We start from the raw sequence: 20,397 nt of genomic DNA, 5'->3' as shown, positions 1-20,397 counted from the left end.
CTTACACCTTCCTCAGCAGAAAATTGGAGGTTTATTCTCTGGAAAAGGAAAAACACAGGATTTCTGGATTAGGGAATGTAAAGTACAGTTAAATATAAGAGTATCATAGGAAAAACAGGGTAATAAAGTAAATATATGCATACTAATGCTGAGATCCCTAACCCTCTTACCTTACTGTGCTCCTGAAATATTACTCAAACTTTTATTCTCAAAGCAGCAGATCAGAAGATTCTTTGCTGGATCTTACCAGCCTAAATTCTAAACACAAAAATAAAGAAAACTGGGACTTCCCTGGTGGTCCAGTGGTTAAAAATCTGCCTTCCAATGCAGGGGACACGTGTTTGATCCCTGGTCAGGGAACTAAGATCCCACATGCCACAGGGCAACTAAGCCCGCATGCCGCAGCTATTGAGCCCATGTGCTCTAGAGCCTGCTCACCACAACTAGAGAGCCCATGCACTGCAACTACTGAGCCTGCATGCTCTGGAGCCCACACATCACAACTAGAGAGCCCACACACCACAACTACTGAGCCCACGTGCTTTGGAGCCTGCGTGCCACAACTAGAGAGCCTGCGTGCTGCAACTACTGAGCCCGCATGCTCTGGAACCCACACACCACACCTAGAGAGAAGCCAGCGTGCCACAACTAGAGAAGCCCACGGCTCAATGAAAGATCCCACATGTCACAATGAAGATCCCACATGTCGTAACGAAGATCCCCCGTGCCGCAAATAAGACCCAACACAGCCGAATTAATTAATTAATTACTTAATTATTTTAGAATTTTTTGTACATAGTAGCCTGTCATCTGCAAACAGCAACAGTTTTACTTGTTCCTTCCCAATTTGGATCCCTTTTATTTATTTTGTCGGATTCCATTGGCTAGGACTTCCAATACTATGTTGAATTGAAGTGGTGAGAGTGCACAAACTTGTCTTGTTCCTGATCTTACAGGAAGTACTTTTAGCATTTCACCATCGAGTATGATGTTAGCTGTGGGCTTGTCATATATGGCCTTTATTATGTTGAGGTATGTTCTCTCAGTAGCCACTTTGTTGAGAATTTTTATTATAAATGGATGTTGAATTTTGTCAAAAAGTTTTTCTGCATCTATTGAGATAATCATATGATTTTTATTCTTCAGTTTGTTAATATGGTATATCACTCTGAGTGATTGGTGGATACTGAACCATGCTTGCATCCCTGGGATAAATCCCACTTCATTATCACGTATGATTCTTTTAATGTATTGTTGAAATTAGTTTGCTGATATTTTGTTGGGGATTTTTGCATCTATGTTAATCAGTGATAGTGGCTTGTAATTTTCTTTTTCGGGGGGGTCTTTATTTGGTTTAATATCAGGGTGATACTGGTGTCATAGAAAGAGTTCAGAAGCAGGCCTTCCTCTGTAATTATTTTTTAATAGTTTGAGAAGAATTTGTGTTAACTCTTCTTTACGTGTTTGTTAGAATTCACTTTGAATATATGATGGCACTCCCTTCTGGTCTACAAAATTTCTACTGAAATTCAGTTGATAGTATTATGGGAGTTCCCTTGTATATAACTAAAAATGCCACAAAAATCTATTAGAACTAACATGAATTCAGAAAAGTTGCGGAATACAAAATTAATATACAGAAATCTTGCATTTCTATACAATAACAATGAACAATCAGACAGAGATATTAAGAAAACGGTCCAATTGCAATTGCATCAAAAAGAATAAAATAATGAGGAATAAATCTAACCAAGGAGGTTAAACACCTGTACTTGGAAAACTGTAAGACACTGATGAAAGATATTGAAGATGACGCCAACAAAGGGAAAGATACACCATACTCGTGAATAGAAAAATCAATATTGCTGAAATAAACTTACCACCCAAGGAAATCTACAGATTCAAAGCAATCATTGTCAAAATACCAATGGCATTATTCACAGACCTAGAACAAATAATTCTAAAATTTGTACAGAAACACAAAAGACCTTGAATATCCAAAACAATCTTGAGAAAGAAGTACTAAGCTGGAGGTATCATGATCCCTGACTTCAAACTATACTACAAAGCTACAGTAATCAAAACAATATGGTACTGGGACAAAAACAGACACATAGATCAATGCAACAGAACAGAGAGCCTAGAAATAAACCCACACTCATATGGTCAATTAATCTATGACAAAAAAGGCAAAAGTATACAATAAGGAAAAGACAGCCTCTTCAATAAATGGTGTTGAGAAAACTGGACACCTACCTGCAAAAGAATCAAACTGTATTACTTTCTCACACCATACATAGAAATAAACTCAAAATGGATTAAATACTTAAACATAAGATATGAGACCAAAATACTTCTAGAAGAAAACTTAGGCAGTACACTCTGTGACATTGGTCTTAGCAATATTCTTTTTTTTTTTTTTTTGTATATGTCTCCTCAGGCAAGGAAACAAAAGCAAAAAATAAACAAAATTGATTATATCGAATTAAAAATCTTTTGCACAACAGAAGAAATTATCAACAAAAGGAAAGGGCAGCTTACTCAGTGGGAAGATCTCTTTGCCATGACATATCTGATAAGGGATTAATAACTAAAATATATAAAGAACTCATACAACTCAACATACAAAAACAAAAATTCAGAGGTCCTTAATAGACATTTTTCCAAGGAAGACATACAGATGGCCAACAGACACATGAAAAGATGCTCAGTGTCACTTATCATCAGGGAAATGCAAATCAAAACCACAATGAGAGGAGGGAGGGGCAAGATGGCGGAAGAGTAAGACGCGGAGATCACCTTCCTCCCCACAGATACATGAGAAATACATCTACACGTGGAACTGCTCCTACAGAACACCCACTGAACGCTGGCAGAAGACGTCAGACCTCCCAAAAGGCAAGAAAATCCCCACGTACTTGGGTAGGGCAAAAGAAAAAAGAAATAACAGAGACAAAAGAATAGGGACGGGACCTGCACCAGTGGGAGGGAGCTGTGAAGGAGGAAAGGTTTCCACACACTAGGAAGCCCCTTCGTGGGCAGAGACTGCGGGTAGCAGAGGGGGGAAGCTTCGGAGCCACGGAGGAGAGCGCAGCCACAGTGGTGCGGAGGGCAAAGCGGAGATTCCCGCACAGAGGAGCGGTGCCGACCAGCACTCACCAGCCCGAGAGGCTTGTCTGCTCAGCCGCCGGGGCGGGCGGGGCCTGGGAGCTGGGGCTCGGGCTTCGGTGCTAGCCGGGAGGGAGTCCGGGAAAAAGACTGCAGCTGCCAAAGAGGCAAGAGAATTTTTCTTGCCTCTTTGTTTCGCGGCGCGCAAGGAGAGGGGATTCAGAGCGCCACTTAAACGAACTCCAGAGACGGGCGCGAGCCGCGGCTATCAGCGCGGACCCCAGAGACGGGCATGAGACGCTAGGGCTGCTGCTGCCGCCACCAAATAGCCTGTGGGCGAGCACAGGTCATTCTCCACACCGCCCCTCCCGGGAGCCTGTGCAGCCCGCCACGGCCAGGCTCCCGTAATCCGGGGACAACTTCCCCGGGAGAGCGCACGGCGCGCCTCAGGCTGCTGCAACGTCACGCCGGCTTCTGCCGCCGCAGGCTCGCCCCGCCTCCTCCGTACCGCTCCCTCCCCCCGGCCTGACTGAGCCAGAGCCCCCGAATCAGCTGCTCCTTTAACCCCGTTCTGTCTGGGCGGGGAACAGACGCCCTCAGGGGACCTACATGCAGAGGCGGGTCCAAATCCAAAGCTGAACCCCGGGAGCTGTACGAACAAAGAAGACAAAGGGAAATCTCTCCCAGCAGCCTCAGAAGCAGCGGATTAAAGCTCCACAAACAACTTGATGTGCCTGCATCTGTTGAATACCTGAATAGACAACGAATCATCCCAAATTTAGGAGATGGACTTTGGGAGCAGGATATATTAACTTTTCCCCTTTTCCTTTTTTTTGTGAGTGTAGATGTGTATGCTTCTGGGTGAGATTTTGTCTGTATAGCTTTGCTCTCACCGTTAGTCCTAGGGTTAGGTCCGTCCGTTTTTTTTTTTTTTTTTTTTTTTTGGCTTAAAAATTTTTTTTTCCCTAATAAATGTTTTCTTAATAATTTTTTCCTTATTTTCTATTTTTAAAAAAATTTTTAATAAGTTTTTTCATATTTTTTATTTTAAAAAATTAAAAAATTTTTTTTCTTAATAAATTTTTTCTAAATAATTTTTTTCTTATTTTTAGTATAAAAAATTAATAAATCTATTTTTAAAAATTAAAAAAAATTTTTTTTCTTAATAAATTTACTCTTAATAATTTTTTTTCTTATTTTTTATTATAATTGCTTTATTTTATTTTATTTTATCCTCTTTTTTTCTTTCTTTCCATTTTTTCTCCCTTTTATTCTGAGCCGTGTGGATGAAAGGCTCTTGGTGCTCCAGCCAGGCATCAGGGCTGTGCCTCTGAGGTGGGAGAGCCAACTTCAGGACACTGGTCCACAAGAGACCTCCCAGCTCCACGTAATACCAAACGGCGAAAATCTCTCACAGATCTCCATCTCAACATCAAGACCCAGCTTCACTCAACGACCAGCAAGCTACAGTGCTGGACACACTATGCCAAACAACTAGCAAGAGAGGAACACAGCCCCATCCATTAACAGAGAGGCTGCCTAAAATCATAATAAGGCCACAGACACCCCAAAACACACCACCAGACGTGGACGAACCCACCAGAAAGACAACATCCAGCCTCATCCACCAGAACACAGGCACTAGTTCCCTCCACCAGGAAACCTACACAACCCACTGAACCAACCTTAGCCACTGGGGACAGATACCAAAAACAACGGGAACTACGAACCTGCAGCCTGTGAAAAGGAGACCCCAAAACACAGTAAGATAAGCAAAATGAGAAGACAGAAAAACACACAGCAGATGAAGGAGCAGGGTCAAAACACACCAGACCTAACAAATGAAGAGGAAATAGGTAGTCTACCTGAAAAAGAATTCAGAATAATGATAGTAAGGATGATCCAAAGTCTTGGAAATAGAATAGACAAAATGCAAGAAACATTTAACAAGGACGTAGAAGAACTAAAGAGGAACCAAGAAACGATGACAAGCACAATAAATGAAATTAAAAATACTCTAGATAGGATCAATAGCAGAATAACTGAGGCAGAAGAACGGATAAGTGACCTGGAAGATAAAATGGTGGAAATAACTACTGCAGACCAGAATAAAGAAAAAAGAATGAAAAGAACTGAGGACAGTCTCAGAGACCTCTGGGACAACATTAAACGCACCAACATTCGAATTATAGGGGTCCCAGAAGAAGAAGAGAAAAAGAAAGGGACTGAGAAAATATTTGAAGAGATTATAGTTGAAAACTTCCCTAATATGGGAAAGGAAATAGTTAATCAAGTCCTGGAAGCACAGAGAGTCCCATACAGGATAAATCCAAGGAGAAACACACCAAGACACATATTAATCAAACTATCAAAAATTAAATATAAAGAAAACATATTAAAAGCAGCAAGGGAAAAACAACAGATAACACACAAGGGCATCCCCATAAGGTTAACAGCTGATCTTTCAGCAGAAACGCTGCAAGCCAGAAGGGAGTGGCAGGATATACTTAAAGTGATGAAGGAGAAAAACCTACAACCAAGATTACTCTACCCAGCAAGGATCTCATTCAGATTTGATGGAGAAATTAAAACCTTTACAGACAAGCAAAAGCTGAGAGAGTTCAGCACCACCAAACCAGCTTTACAACAAATGCTAAAGGAACTTCTCTAGGCAAGAAACACAAGAGAAGGAGAACACCTACAATAACAAACCCAAAACATTTAAGAAAATGGGAATAGGAACATACATATCGATAATTACCTTAAATGTAAATGGATTAAATGCTCCCACCAAAAGACACAGACTGGCTGAATGGATACAAAAACAAGACCCATATATATGCTGTCTACAAGAGACCCACTTCAGACCTAGAGACACATACAGACTGAAAGTGAGGGGATGGAAAAAGATATTCCATGCAAATGGAAATCAAAAGAAAGCTGGAGTAGCAATTCTCATATCAGACAAAATAGACTTTAAAATAAAGACAATTACAAGAGACAAAGACGGACACTATATAATGATCAAGGGATCGATCCAAGAGGAAGGTATAACAATTGTAAATATTTATGCACCCAACATAGGAGCACCTCAATACATAAGGCAAATACTAACAGCCATAAAAGGGGAAATCGACAGTAACACAATCATAGTAGGGGACTTTAACACCCCACTTTCACCAATGGACAGATCATCCAAAATGAAAATAAATAAGGAAACACAAGCTTTAAATGATACATTAAACAAGATGGACTTAATTGATATTTATAGGACATTCCACCCAAAAACAACAGAATACACATTTTTCTCAAGTGCTCATGGAACATTCTCCAGGATAGATCATATCTTGGGTCACAAATCAAGCCTTGGTAAATTTAAAAAAATTGAAATCGTATCAAGTATCTTTTCCGACCACAACGCTATGAGACTAGATATCAATTACAGGAAAAGATCTGTAAAAAATACAAACACCTGGAGGCTACACAATACACTACTTAATAACGAAGTGATCACTGAAGAAATCAAAGGGGAAATCAAAAAATACCTAGAAACAAATGACAATGGAGACACGACGATCCAAAACCTATGGGATGCAGCAAAAGCAGTTCTAAGAGGGAAGTTTATAGCAATACAAGCCTACATCAAGAAACAGGAAACATCTCGAATAAACAACCTAACCTTGCACCTAAAGCAATTAGAGAAAGAAGAACAAAAACACCCCAAAGATAGCAGAAGGAAAGAAATCATAAAGATCAGATCAGAAATAAATGAAAAAGAAATGAAGGAAACAATAGCAAAAATCAATGAAACTAAAAGCTGGTTCTTTGAGAAGATAAACAAAATTGATAAACCATTAGCCAGACTCATCAAGAGAAAAAAGGAGAAGTCTCAAATTAATAGAATTAGAAATGAAAAAGGAGAAGTAACCACTGACACTGCAGAAATACAAACGATCATAAGAGATTACTACAAGCAACTCTATGCTAATAAAATGGACAACCTGGAAGAAATGGACAGATTCTTAGAAATGCACAACCTGCCGAGACTGAACCAGGAAGAAATAGAAAATATGAACAGACCAATCACAAGCACTGAAATTGAAACTGTGATTAAAAATCTTCCAACACACAAAAGCCCAGGACCAGATGGCTTCACAGGCGAATTCTATCAAACATTTAGAGAAGAGCTAACACCTATCCTTCTCAAACTCTTCCAAAATATTGCAGAGGGAGGAACACTCCCCAACTCATTCTACGAGGCCACCATCACCCTGATACCAAAACCAGGCAAAGATGTCACAAAGAAAGAAAACTACAGGCCAATATCACTGATGAACATAGATGCAAAAATCCTCAACAAAATACTAGCAAACAGAATCCAACAGCACATTAAAAGGATCATACACCATGATCAAGTGGGGTTTATTCCAGGAATGCAAGGATTCTTCAATATATGCAAATCAATCAACGTGATACATCATATTAACAAATTGAAGGAGAAAAACCATATGATCATCTCAATAGATGCAGAGAAAGCTTTCGACAAAATTCAACACCCATTTATGATAAAAGTCCTGCAGAAAGTAGGCATAGAGGGAACTTTCCTCAACATAATAAAGGCCGTATATGACAAACCCACAGCCAACATTGTCCTCAATGGTGAAAAACTGAAACCATTCCCACTAAGATCAGGAACAAGACAAGGTTGCCCACTCTCACCACTATTATTCAACATAGTTTTGGAAGTGTTAGCCACAGCAATCAGAGACGAAAAAGAAATAAAAGGAATCCAAATCGGAAAAGAAGAAGTAAAGCTGTCACTGTTTGCAGATGACATGATACTATACATAGAGAATCCAAAAGATGCTACCAGAAAACTACTAGAGCTAATCAATGAATTTGGTAAAGTAGCAGGATACAAAATTAATGCACAGAAATCTCTTGCATTCCTGTATACTAATGATGAAAAATCTGAAAGTGAAATTAAGAAAACACTCCCGTTTACCATTGCAACAAAAAGAATAAAATACCTAGGAATAAACCTACCTAAGGAGACAAAAGACCTGTATGCAGAAAATTATAGGACACTGATGAAAGAAATTAAAGATGATACAAATAGATGGAGAGATATACCATGTTCTTGGATTGGAAGAATAAACATTGTGAAAATGACTCTGCTACCCAAAGCAATCTACAGATTCAATGCAATCCCTATCAAACTACCACTGGCATTTTTCACAGAACTAGAACAAAAAATTTCACAATTTGTATGGAAACACAAAAGACCCCGAATAGCCAAAGCAATCTTGAGAACGAAAAATGGAGCTGGAGGAATCAGGCTCCCTGACTTCAGACTATATTACAAAGCTACAGTAATCAAGACAGTTTGGTACTGGCACAAAAACAGAAATATAGATCAATGGAACAGGATAGAAAGCCCAGAGATAAGCCCACGCACATATGGTCACCTTATCTTTGATAAAGGAGGCAAGCATATACAGTGGAGAAAAGACAGCCTCTTCAATAAGTGGTGCTGGGAAAATTGGACAGGTACATGTAAAAGTATGAAATTAGAACACTCCCTAACACCATACACAAAAATAAACTCAAAATGGATTAAAGACCTAAGTGTAAGGCCAGACACTATCAAACTCTTAGAGGAAAACATAGGCAGAACACTGTATGACATAAGTCACAGCAAGATCCTTTTTGACCCAGGTCCTAGAGAAATGGAAATAAAAACACAAATAAACAAATGGGACCTAATGAAACTTAAAAGCTTTTGCACAGCAAAGGAAACCAGAAACAAGACCAAAAGACAACCCTCAGAATGGGAGAAAATATTTGCAAATGAAGCAACGGACAAAGGATTAATCTCCAAGATTTACAAGCAGCTCATGCAGCTCAATAACAAAAAAACAAACAACCCAATCCAAAAATGGGCAGAAGACCTAAATAGACATTTCTCCAAAGAAGAGATACAGATTGCCAACAGACACATGAAAGAATGCTCAACATCATTAATCATTAGAGAAATGCAAATCAAAACTACAATGAGGTATCATCTCACACCGGTCAGAATGGCCATCATCAAAAAATCTAGAAACAATAAATGCTGGAGAGGGTGTGGAGAAAAGGGAACACTCTTGCACTGTTGGTGGGAATGTAAATTGATACAGCCACTATGGAGAACAGTATGAAGGTTCCTTAAAAAACTAAAAATAGAACTACCATATGACCCAGCAATCCCACTACTGGGCATATACCCTGAGAAAACCATAATTCAGAAAGAGTCATGTACCAAAATATTCATTGCAGCTCTGTTTACAATAGCCAGGACATGGAAGCAACCTAGGTGTCCATCATCGGATGAATGGATAAAGAAGATGTGGCACATATATACAATGGAATATTACTCAGCCATAAAAAGAAATGAAATGGAGGTGTTTGTAATGAGGTGGATGGAGTTAGAGTCTGTCATACAGAGTGAAGTAAGTCAGAAAGAGAAAAACAAATACAGTATGCTAACACATATATATGGAATCTAAGGGAAAAAAAAAAAAAAAAAAAAAGAGGTCATGAAGAACCTAGTGGCAAGATGGGAATAAAGACACAGACCTACTAGAGAATGGACTTGAGGATATGGGGAGGGGGAGGGGTAAGATGTGACAGGGTGAGAGAGTGGCATGGACATATATACACTATCAAATGTAAAATAGATAGCTAGTGGGAAGCAGCCGCATAGCACAGGGAGATCAGCTCTGTGCTTTGTGACCACCTAGAAGGGTGGGATAGGGAGGGTGGGAGGGAGGGAGATGCAAGAGGGAAGAGATATGGCAACATATGTATATGTGTAACTGATTCACTTTGTTGTAAAGCAGAAGCTAGCACACCATTGTAAAGCAATTATACTTCAATAAAGATGTTTAAAAAAAAAAAAAAAAAAACACCACAATGAGATACCATCTCACACCTATCAGAATGGCTTTTATCAAAAAGATAGGAAATAACAAGCGTTGGCAAGGATGTGGAGAAAACAAAAAACTTGTGCACTGTTGGTGGGAATGTAAATTGCAGTCCTAGTGCAGCCACTAGGAAAACAATATGGATATTCCCCCAAATATCAAAAATAGAACTCCCATATGATCCAGCAATTCCACTTCTGGGTATTTTCCCAAAGAAAACAAAACCACTAATTGGAAAAGATATATGCATCTCTATGCTCATTGCAACATTCTTTACCCTAGCCAAGATATAACAAACCACCTAAGTGTCCATCAACAGATCAATGGATAAAGAAAACACACACACACACACACACACACACACTCCCAGGAATATTACTCAGCCATAAAAAAAAAGAACAAAATCTTGCCAAATGCCACAACATTGATGGACCTAAAAGGTATTATATCAAGTGAAATAGTTCAGACAGAGAAAGACAAATATATGATTTCACTTATTCGTGAAATCTAAAAATCAAAACAAACATACATAACAAAATAGAAACAGCCACATAGATACAGAGAGCAAACAGTTGGTTGCCAGAGAGGAAGCGGGGGGATGAAAAAAATGTGTGAGTGAGATTAAGAGGTACAAATTTCCAGCTATAAAATAAATAAGTCCCAAGGGTATAATATACTACATACGGAATATAGTCAACAATATTGTAATAACTTTTTATGGTGACACATGGTAAGTAGTTACCATGGTGATCATTTTGTAACATGTAAAACTAGTGAATCACTATGTTGTACACTTGAAACTAATACACTATTGTAAGTCAATTATACTTCAATGAAAAAAAGAAAAAAAATTATCTGGTATAAGCTTGGAATCAAAATTCTGCTACCTTTTGCTCACTGCAAAATGGAGACTGTGGGACTTCCCTGGTGGTCCAGTGGTTAAGACTCCGTGCGTCCACTGAAGGGGGTGCAGGTTCTATCCCTGGTCGGGAAACTAAGATCCCACATGCCACACAGTATGGCCAAAAACTAAAAAAAAAAAAAAAAAAAAAAAAAAAATGGAGGCTGTTTCAAATGCAGAATTTTAATTAATTTATCCATGAATATAACCCAGGATTCATTCCTGCTTCTTTTATATATTCTCTCAGTCCATATTCTCTGGAATTACTCTTATCTTCTAGGTTCTTTCTCCTCCACAAAATTAAGCTGTGGTTTCTTCTGCTCCAATCAGTCTGACTTTTACCTGCTTCCCATCTTCCATGAACCTCCTGACAATGGTCCATTTATGTCCTGTTTTGTTTTGGAGCACTGTTTTGAGTTCATTTTTTTATGTATCTTTTCTGAAATTAAGAAATTTAGCATAACCAGAGAGAGACACATGAATTCACTCTACTACCCTACCCTGATCAAAATTCATTCTAATATGGTAGTTTAGACTAAAATGCCCATCCAACTATATTAATCTCCCATCTAAAATACTTCCTCAGCTTCAGCACGAAGTCCAAGTTCTTTGGCCTGACATGATGAATCTTTAACTTGGCTTTTGTTCATGCTACCTCACACAAGAAACCATTGCCCTTCTCTCTGGCTCGTATCATTACCTGTGTTGACCTGACACTGTATTATAAATCCTTATTTACATGTTCTGAATCCTCACTAAATTATAAGATCAAGAGCAAAGACCTTACCAGTCCTTGAGTCTTCAGCACCCAAAGGGCCTATCACATAGCAGTTGTTCATTTTATAAATGAGAATTTGGGCACAAAAGTGCTACTGAAAGACCTGGATCTCAGACCAATGAGCCACAAATAAAAGAAGTTTAGAGTGGAAAGAACCTTAACTATCATGTTTGTTAAACGAACAAATAGTGAGGACCCAACGATTCCATACAAATTTCCTTGTAATACCAGATAGAATAAGTCACTCCATCAAATATGACCCTCATTGTACATTATTCATGTACCTCTCTTGCAGCCTTTATCCCTCTATTCTGTTGTTAATTTTTTCTCAAAGACTAAGAGAGAGCATATTCAATTTTGTATCACCAACACCTGGGCACAAAGAAGGTGCTACACAAATATTTTTGGTATGCATGAATAAATAAATGCTTAGGAGAACTGAATTTGGTATTGGTCTCTACTACTGACTCATTCAAGGTTACAGAGCAAGTCATGTAAAGTATCTGAGTCCCAATTTCTTAATTTGTGTCATGGAGATAACAATCCCAACCATTTATTTTACAAATAAAATGGAATGATTTGTGTGAAACCAATATGGAAAACAATGCCATGCTACCACAATACAAACCACATGCCCCACATAAAACTAGCAAGGAAATAAAGAGGCCCGAGCCACAGGGACAATATTCTGAACTGGGGGAGATAATGTCCTTGACAGCCTGAGTAGTTTTAATTGTAGATACTAAATCAGTACAGGATTTTACCAACCAGGTGTTATCCTCTCTGCCATATGGCATGAGCCCCAGGGCTCCTCCTCCTCACCAAGGAAAAACAGAGCTAAGGCTTTACTGCAGTCTCCTTTATAAGACCTCTCTGACATCTTCTTTCTCAGTTCCCTGCCACAGTGAAAAGAATGCTGGATGGGGACTCAGAAAACCCTAGATCTAATCTGGTTCTGCCACAGAAGCAATTATTAGTCTTCAGGAAAGTCTGTTTTGTCACCAGCAAACAGGGGAGGATAATACTTTCTTCACAAGGTAATTGTAAGGATTAATTATTCTAACATACATAGTTATTAACACAGTGCCTGGCACATGTTAGCTACTCAATAAATAATAGCTGTTACTCCTCTTATAAAAACATAAAGACATTTGAGCCACAAAGCAAAGCTCAGCTTTGTTCAGACCCCTTCTTCAATAATTTACAGTTCAACAATGGGGAGAAACTCCCAAAGATCTTAACATTTGCACATTCTTCCCCATCTTTTAATTACATCTCTTCCATTTGATGGAAGAGTGGATCAGGGGAAAGTGACACAGACTGCAGATCAGATACCTTATTGTTATTAACCCTTCTTGATTTCAGTTTTATCATCTATAAAACAAAGATAATAAACCACCTCACTAAATTCCACTGAACATTAAAAGAGATCGTGAATAAAAAAGGACCCGGTATGCGACAAGGCATTAGATATGTGAATATTTTTTATAATTGATAAGTGTATAAATGACTCAGAGTAAACTTCCCCACTTCTGGAAGCATGGTTCAAAGTATTTGGATGGTTACTCAATATTATATTAGAATGTACGACCCCCACTTAAAATTTTTCAATAGCTTCTCATTACCTTAAAGTTATAACTCCTACATGATCAGACCTGTCTACCCTCCTCCTCATCACCCACCTCTAGTCCCTTCACACTTCACATTCCAATCATAACAAACCACTTGCAGTTCTCTGTGTAAGCCTACCTCATGAACCTTGTTGCCTTAGCACATGCTAATTATTCTCTCTGTCTGCAATACTCTCATCTCTCCTAAATTCTCGACCTAAATAACTAACTCATTCAGCTCAGACTCTACCATCAAGAAGCCTTCTTTATACACCCAACCTTTTATTCAGTAAATTGTTCCTTGCCAGATGCATGGATCCGGCAATTAACAAGTCAGACATAGCCCCTGGCCTCATGAAGTTTCAGCATGCTGCACTGTAACTGTTTGTGCCTTCATGTTGCTCACAAGATTGGGAGACTCTTAGGAGTTGGGACAATGCCTGATTCATCCCAACATTGCCACTTCTCCATACAGGACCTAGCAAAGTGTAGGGACTTTGCAAATGTTTAGTAAATCAATATGATTTAGTAAATCGATATAATTACCACCTTCGTACAAGAGACAATATCAGGTATAAAGAATAGCAGTATTCTTTTTAATGGCTGAGTAATATTCTATTATGTATATTACCACATCTTCTTTGTCCTCTGTCGATGGATATTTAGATTGCTTCCATGTCTTGGCTATTATTGTAAACAGTGCTGCAATGAACACTGGGGTGTATGTATCCTTTCGGACCATGTTTTCCTCCAGATACATGCCCAGGAGTGGGATTGCTGGATCATATGGTAGCTCTATTTTTAGTTTTTTAAGGAACCTCCATACTGTTCTCCATAGTGGCTGTACCAATTTACATTCCTAGCAACAGTGCAAGAGGGTTCCCTTCTCTCCACACCCTCTCTAGCATTTATTGTTTGTGGATTTTTGGATGATAGCCATTTTGCCTGGTGTGAGGTGATATCTCATTGTAGTTTTAATTTGCATTTCTCTAATAATCAGCGATATTGAACATCTTTTCTACAGACTGTCATGCTGAGTGAAGTAGGTAAGACAGAGAAAGAGAAATATTGTATGATATCACTTACATGCGGAATCTGAAAAGAAATGATACAAATGAACTTATTTACAAAACAGAAACAGACTCACAGACTTAGAGAATGATCGTATGGTTACAGGGCGGGTGGGGGGGGAGTGATAGTTAGGGAGCTTGCGATTGACATGTACACACTGCTATATTTAAAACAGATAACCAACAAGGACCTATTGTATAGCACAGGGAACTCTGCTCAATATTATGTAACAACCTAAATGGGAAAAGAATTCAAAAAAGAATAGATACATGTATGTGTGCATATATATATATATATGTATATAACTAGATCACTTTGCTGTACACCTGAAACTAACACAACACTGTTAATCAACTATACTCCAATATAAAATAAAAAGTTAAAATAAAAAAGAATAGCAGTATTCTCTCAGTTATATCACAGCTTATAGGACCCTTTCAAATACATCCACATCTCGTCTTATCTGCTCTGAGAAACAGAATTTGTAAGTTGAGAGAGACAGAGGGATCCTTGAGGTCCTTTAATTTTACTTTCTACCCAATTCATCAATGGTTCCTATAATATCCCTTCAAGTGACAGGACATTCACCACAACTTCGGAATGAATGACTTTAAATTAATAGAATCTGCTCCCTTCAACAAGTAGTCCTAATCCTAGTTTTGTAGACCCAACTAACCCAAAAGAAGGAATTCTCTTCTAAATTCAGTAATTTGAAGATATGTCAGGAAAGGCAGAGTGTATTACGCTCACTTTATTGATGAAAACACTGAAGCTCAGAAAGGCAAATTGGCTTTGCTAATGTTCCAATCTACAAATGAAAAACTGAGTCTAGCAGTCAGTTCTTCTGGTTCCAAGGTTAGGATTTCTACAACGTTAATAAACTAAAGCTGGAAGGGATGCCTACTGTTTATTAAGTCCAGGTCCTTTACTCTGAGGCCCAGGGTGGGAGAGTGACCAAGACGAGTACCCCCCAGCTCAGACTCTGCATCTACCACACTGACTTGATCCCTAAAAATCATACCTGCCCATATCAGAAAAGAGGAAATAAAGGCTTACCAAAGTGTTAGAAGGACTATAATCCTCAGCTAATTTACCTCCAAAGGAAAAAAGACACTGGATTTAGTCAGTAAACAATTAGAGTTAATCCTTTCTTGAGAGCTAAGGAAGCCTATTCAGTCAAGCACTTGCTAGGCCCAGAGAATAATAATCATAGTGTTACTGGTACTACAGGCCCAACAGCATGCTAAACATGTTATACACATTACCTCCTCTAATCCTCACCACAGCTTTCAGTACTATTATTATGTCTACTTTTATAGATTTGGAAACTGAGGTTCAGGGAAGTTAAGTAATTTGCCCAGTAATTATTTAACACATAGACTGGTAGGAATCAAGAGTTGAATCCTGGTGCACTTCTAAACACTATGCTAGAACTGTATCCATATCATCAACTATATCATCATCAGGCCTCAATGGCCAAAGAGATTTCCTGAATTGTAAGTGAAAGGGAAAGAATTCATGGCTGGCACTGTGCTGAGCCACCCATAACAAATGATGACCAGTTTTTTAGAGAGGACCCTTCTACATCCATGTCTATTCCCCACAGGGAGAGAAAGACTAAGCCTTAGGAAAAGAGAGGCTTTAATCATCTCAAGTCTAATCAAAGGCAGGGTCTTATTTTCTAAGACTAGATCCAACTTCCTGCAAGCAGATAATTACCATAGTTCATTGATTCTTAGATGTATATTTTTTCACATTAACACGTCTGAAACAGAGATGTGTCCTACAATCAAAGGCATTCCATGGTTCAACTGGCAACTATTTTTCTTTAATGGCATATAAAATAATGGTGCATCTTACAATGAATGATAGCTTAGATTTGATGAACTATGAAACATAGATCCAATGGAGATCATAGCAAAAACATAAGTTTAAAGACCAAGTATTGTGTTTCTTTTTATTCTTTAATTCCTAAAGGTCTAAGAAGAAACTGACTCCACCAGTTCATTACCAATGGAATTAAGGAGGACAAAAGTCTACCAAATTCAACCTATTTCTCACCAAGAACCAAGCCCAAAGAATGTCCAAGATCCCAATTCCATCACATAAGAAATTACCAGGTACAGCTTTTTGGGCCTATGACAAATCAAATCATGAATACATAAACTGTGATAATACATTCTTAAAATAAACCTTGAACATCCATCTGTACCTTGGAGAAATCAATTCAGGATTGATTCACATTTTTTCTTGTCCAAAAGTACATCACCTTAGACAGAACAAAGTACAATACTATGCCTTCATCTTGTGCACTGGATATTCTGGTATTAAATATATCACCACTCTATAAAAAACAGGTAAGCACTGCTCTTTTTAAACGTGATTTACAATTTCTATGTATCAAAATCACATTCCATAGCCCAGAATGACAGAACAGAAAGTACTTTTAATCCCTTCATTTTATAAATAAATAAACTAAGGTTCAGAAGAAAAGAAACTGGTACAAGATTACATAAATCAGTGGCAAAGTAGGGCTAAAACCCAGAACCTTGGATTGTCTATCTGGTTTAGGTTTTGCTTATCACATTAGCTACTAATTGGTACAGAATATAAAGTGCTAAAAAAAATAGGAAACGTGACAAAAATTGGCATGAAGGATTGTGCTTGGATTATAGACAGCAAACTGTTTAAGGGCCCAAGTTGAAAACACCCTTCCATCACACATCAGTTGAGTCGCTCTGAGTAAGTCACTTACTTTCCCGGAGCCTAATTAATTTGTCTGAGTCTGCAAAATCGGGATAATAATCCTTCCCCTACCAACCTCTCAAGAGATTGGTCATGAGAATCATGAGAATCAAATGAGATAATTCATGTGTAATCATATATAAATTGAAGTAGTTTTATCATAATTAGTAGTATGAGAAGAGGGGAAAGTTAGCCCTGGTCTTCAACTTCTAGAAAATTAAAAATCCTTCACATGTGTGCATGCACACACATGCACACATGCACATATACACGTTTTCACAAATTTATACACACAGAAGTAGCTGTATGGACACATATCTATACATATACGCTCAATGTTATTCATTTATGCATGCACAGATGAACATACAATTACCTGAATGTGTATATCTATACCCATATTTACTCATAAATACTTAAATGGACTTTAATTCCAAACATAGGCAAACCCACAGAGCTATGCTTCCATATACATAAATGGCATTTGTACATATCTACACACATACACATAAAATCAGACTCTTCCAAAGACTGCCGCTGAGGCTTTCAAAGCCGTCTTCTAATCTGATGTCTCCATGACAAACTTTATAAAACACAAGCCTTAATCTCCTGACTAGAAAACTTTCCTACCCAGCACCCCTCAACCCCGATGACTCCTTGGAATGATCCAGGCCTTCAATGAAAGAAGTGAGACAGACCCAGCAGGCCAGACGTCAGGAAGGAAATATGCTAGGACCATGCATGACCCTCTCCAGGGCACCACTATGCAGCATGAGCAAAGCTGCAGTCTGTCATCCTCACCATCTGTGCCCTTTGCTGCAAGCCAGATACTTGCTGGGGAAAGCATCCTTCAAAATTAGCTAGTTCATCCTGGTTCTCACCTTCCCCAACAATACTCCCCTTTGAAAGAGACAGCATGAACACCAGGAAAAGCACTGGACTCGGAGTTAAGACCAGTGGTTAAGAGATCACTAATTTAGCCACATTAGAAAGGCATTTTGGGCTCTAATATCTGCAAAACAAGGGGAAACTGGAAATGGTATATACTAAGGATACTTCTTGCCCTAACATTCTAAGATGCTATATAAAAGGCAAGTTTCCAAAAATGTAGACCTTCTTATGACTTGCCTAAGAAGAGAAAAATATCTCTGCTATGGAAGGAGGTGCTCCAAATAGAGTTACTAGAAGCAAATGGTAAACTGAAAAGGTACTGGTCCAGGAATTAGGAGACCTGGATTCTAATCCCAATTTTGCAATTAAAAACATTCTGAAAAACATAGTCCCTTACATATAGAGAGAGAAAGAGTATACCTAAAGAACATTTATTATTACTGGCCTATTTTTCATTTGATAAAAATCAGTTCCTTTAGGAAGAAATTGGGCTTCCCTACTTAAAAGATACACATTAAATGACATCACATAATTCATTAATATTGAAAACAAAGATTATAATGATGGCTACATTTCCATGGTTCTGCTTTACAACCTATAAAGAACTTGGACTTCCCTGGTGGTGCAGTGGTTAAGAATCCACCTGCCAGTGCAGGGGACACAGGTTCGAGTCCTGGTCCGGGAAGATCGCACATGCCACGGAGCAGCAAAGCCCGTGTGCCAGAACTACTGAGCCTGTGCTCTAGAGCCTACAAGCCACAACTACTGAGCCCACGTGCCACAACTACTGAAGCCCGTGTGCCTAGAGCCCGTGCTCCGCAACGAGAAGCCACCGCAATGAGAAGCCCGCACACTGCAGAGAAGAGTAGCCCCTGCTCACCATAACTAGAGAAAGCCCACGAGCAGCAACGAAGACCCAACACAGCCAAAAATAAATAAATAAATTTATAAAAAAAAAAAAAAGAACTTCTACATCAGTGAGCTCATTTATCTGCACTACAGACTCTGGAGATAGGAATTATTATTCCCATTTTGAGCCTCGAAGAAATGAAGTGACTATTAGAACCTACTGAGTGTCAGAATCTACATCTTCGAGCACAAAGTCTACGTTCTAAATATATAAAATACACTACTTTTAAAAAACCTGCAGTTTCAGGGGATTCCTTGGCGGTCCAGTGGTTAGGACTCTGTGCTTTCACTGCCAAAGGCCCAGGTTCAATCCCTGGTTGGGGAACTAAGATCTCACAAGCTGCACAGCACGGCCCCCCCAAAAAAATAATAAAATAAAATAAAATGAAATAAAATACCTGCGTTTCAGAGTAAAGACTCCATTTGATGCAAAAACCCATCATCTTGGCTCTCAAATTCCAAAATTCCATCTCAGTGAAAGTGCCATCTCCACTCTTTCCACCACTTTCTTCCTTCACCCCACACCAACAGGCACGTGGAGCTCTTCCACCCAGAGGAACACTCTTTTTCTCCTAGACTGCCCTGGACACAATCCCCATACCTGTAAAGCTCATGTACTTCTGGTTATTGGAGGTCTTCTTCAAGTTATAAAATTCCAATATACCCAGAACAGCCTGTGGATTTTTATTCTGCTCCAACTTAGTGATATTTGATGTCTGAAGCAAGTGGGCCCACTGCTCTGGCATCCCCAATAAGAGAGACATGCAAGGCTGTGAGCAAGCCACAGTCACACAGGACCGTGAAGGAAATTGAGAACTAACTCTGATAACTGATAGCAGCTAAAGATGAGTTTAGTCATTCCTTTCTCTCTCTGCCCTCAGAGTTCCACACTGGTCTCTCTTATAACACATATCTTACTGTATCTGTCATTTCTTGAGGTATTTGTCCCTTCACCAGGCTATTCCTCCTTTAGAGCAGGAATCATGTCTGATTTGTCTCTGGATCATCAGTGCCCAGCACACAGCCTGACACCAAGGGGCCACTTAACCGAGGTCTATTTAAGGAATGGAGATTCAAAAGCTTCTCTAGTACAGTTCTGGAGGGGAGGAACGTGTCCCTCTCAAGAATATAAGAAGATAGTAATGAGGGTCTTGGGCAAAGACAGAGGCATCAGCCAGTCTGGAAAGAATTAAATCTAACAGTGTATAGCCAGAACTCTGAAAGACCAAAGGTCTTTCTGTGACCCAGGACTTACTGTAAACTAGCCTGTGTCAGCATCAAAACCAATGTGAATCGTGTACTCAAAATCTGAAGGAAGAGAAATCTCTGGCTGTTCCTTCTCCTGCCTTTTTTTTTTCTGCAAGAGAAACAGGGAAAAGTAGATAAATCCAGGACATTATTATATTTTTAGGCTTATTT

General features: G+C 38.9%; 1 pseudogene; it reads right to left on the bottom strand.

The window, feature by feature from the left end:
* The window catches only part of LOC133099858 (serine/threonine-protein kinase PAK 1-like), a 50,710-nt pseudogene extending 30,971 nt beyond the window's left edge, over positions 1–19,739 (bottom strand).
* Between the last annotated feature and the right edge of the window lie 658 nt (positions 19,740–20,397).

Source organism: Eubalaena glacialis, chromosome 10, assembly GCF_028564815.1.
Source record: "Eubalaena glacialis isolate mEubGla1 chromosome 10, mEubGla1.1.hap2.+ XY, whole genome shotgun sequence".
NCBI lineage: Eukaryota > Metazoa > Chordata > Mammalia > Artiodactyla > Balaenidae > Eubalaena > Eubalaena glacialis.
The sequence above is the reverse complement of the archived record's forward strand: the minus strand, read 5'-3'. Positions and strand labels throughout refer to the sequence as shown.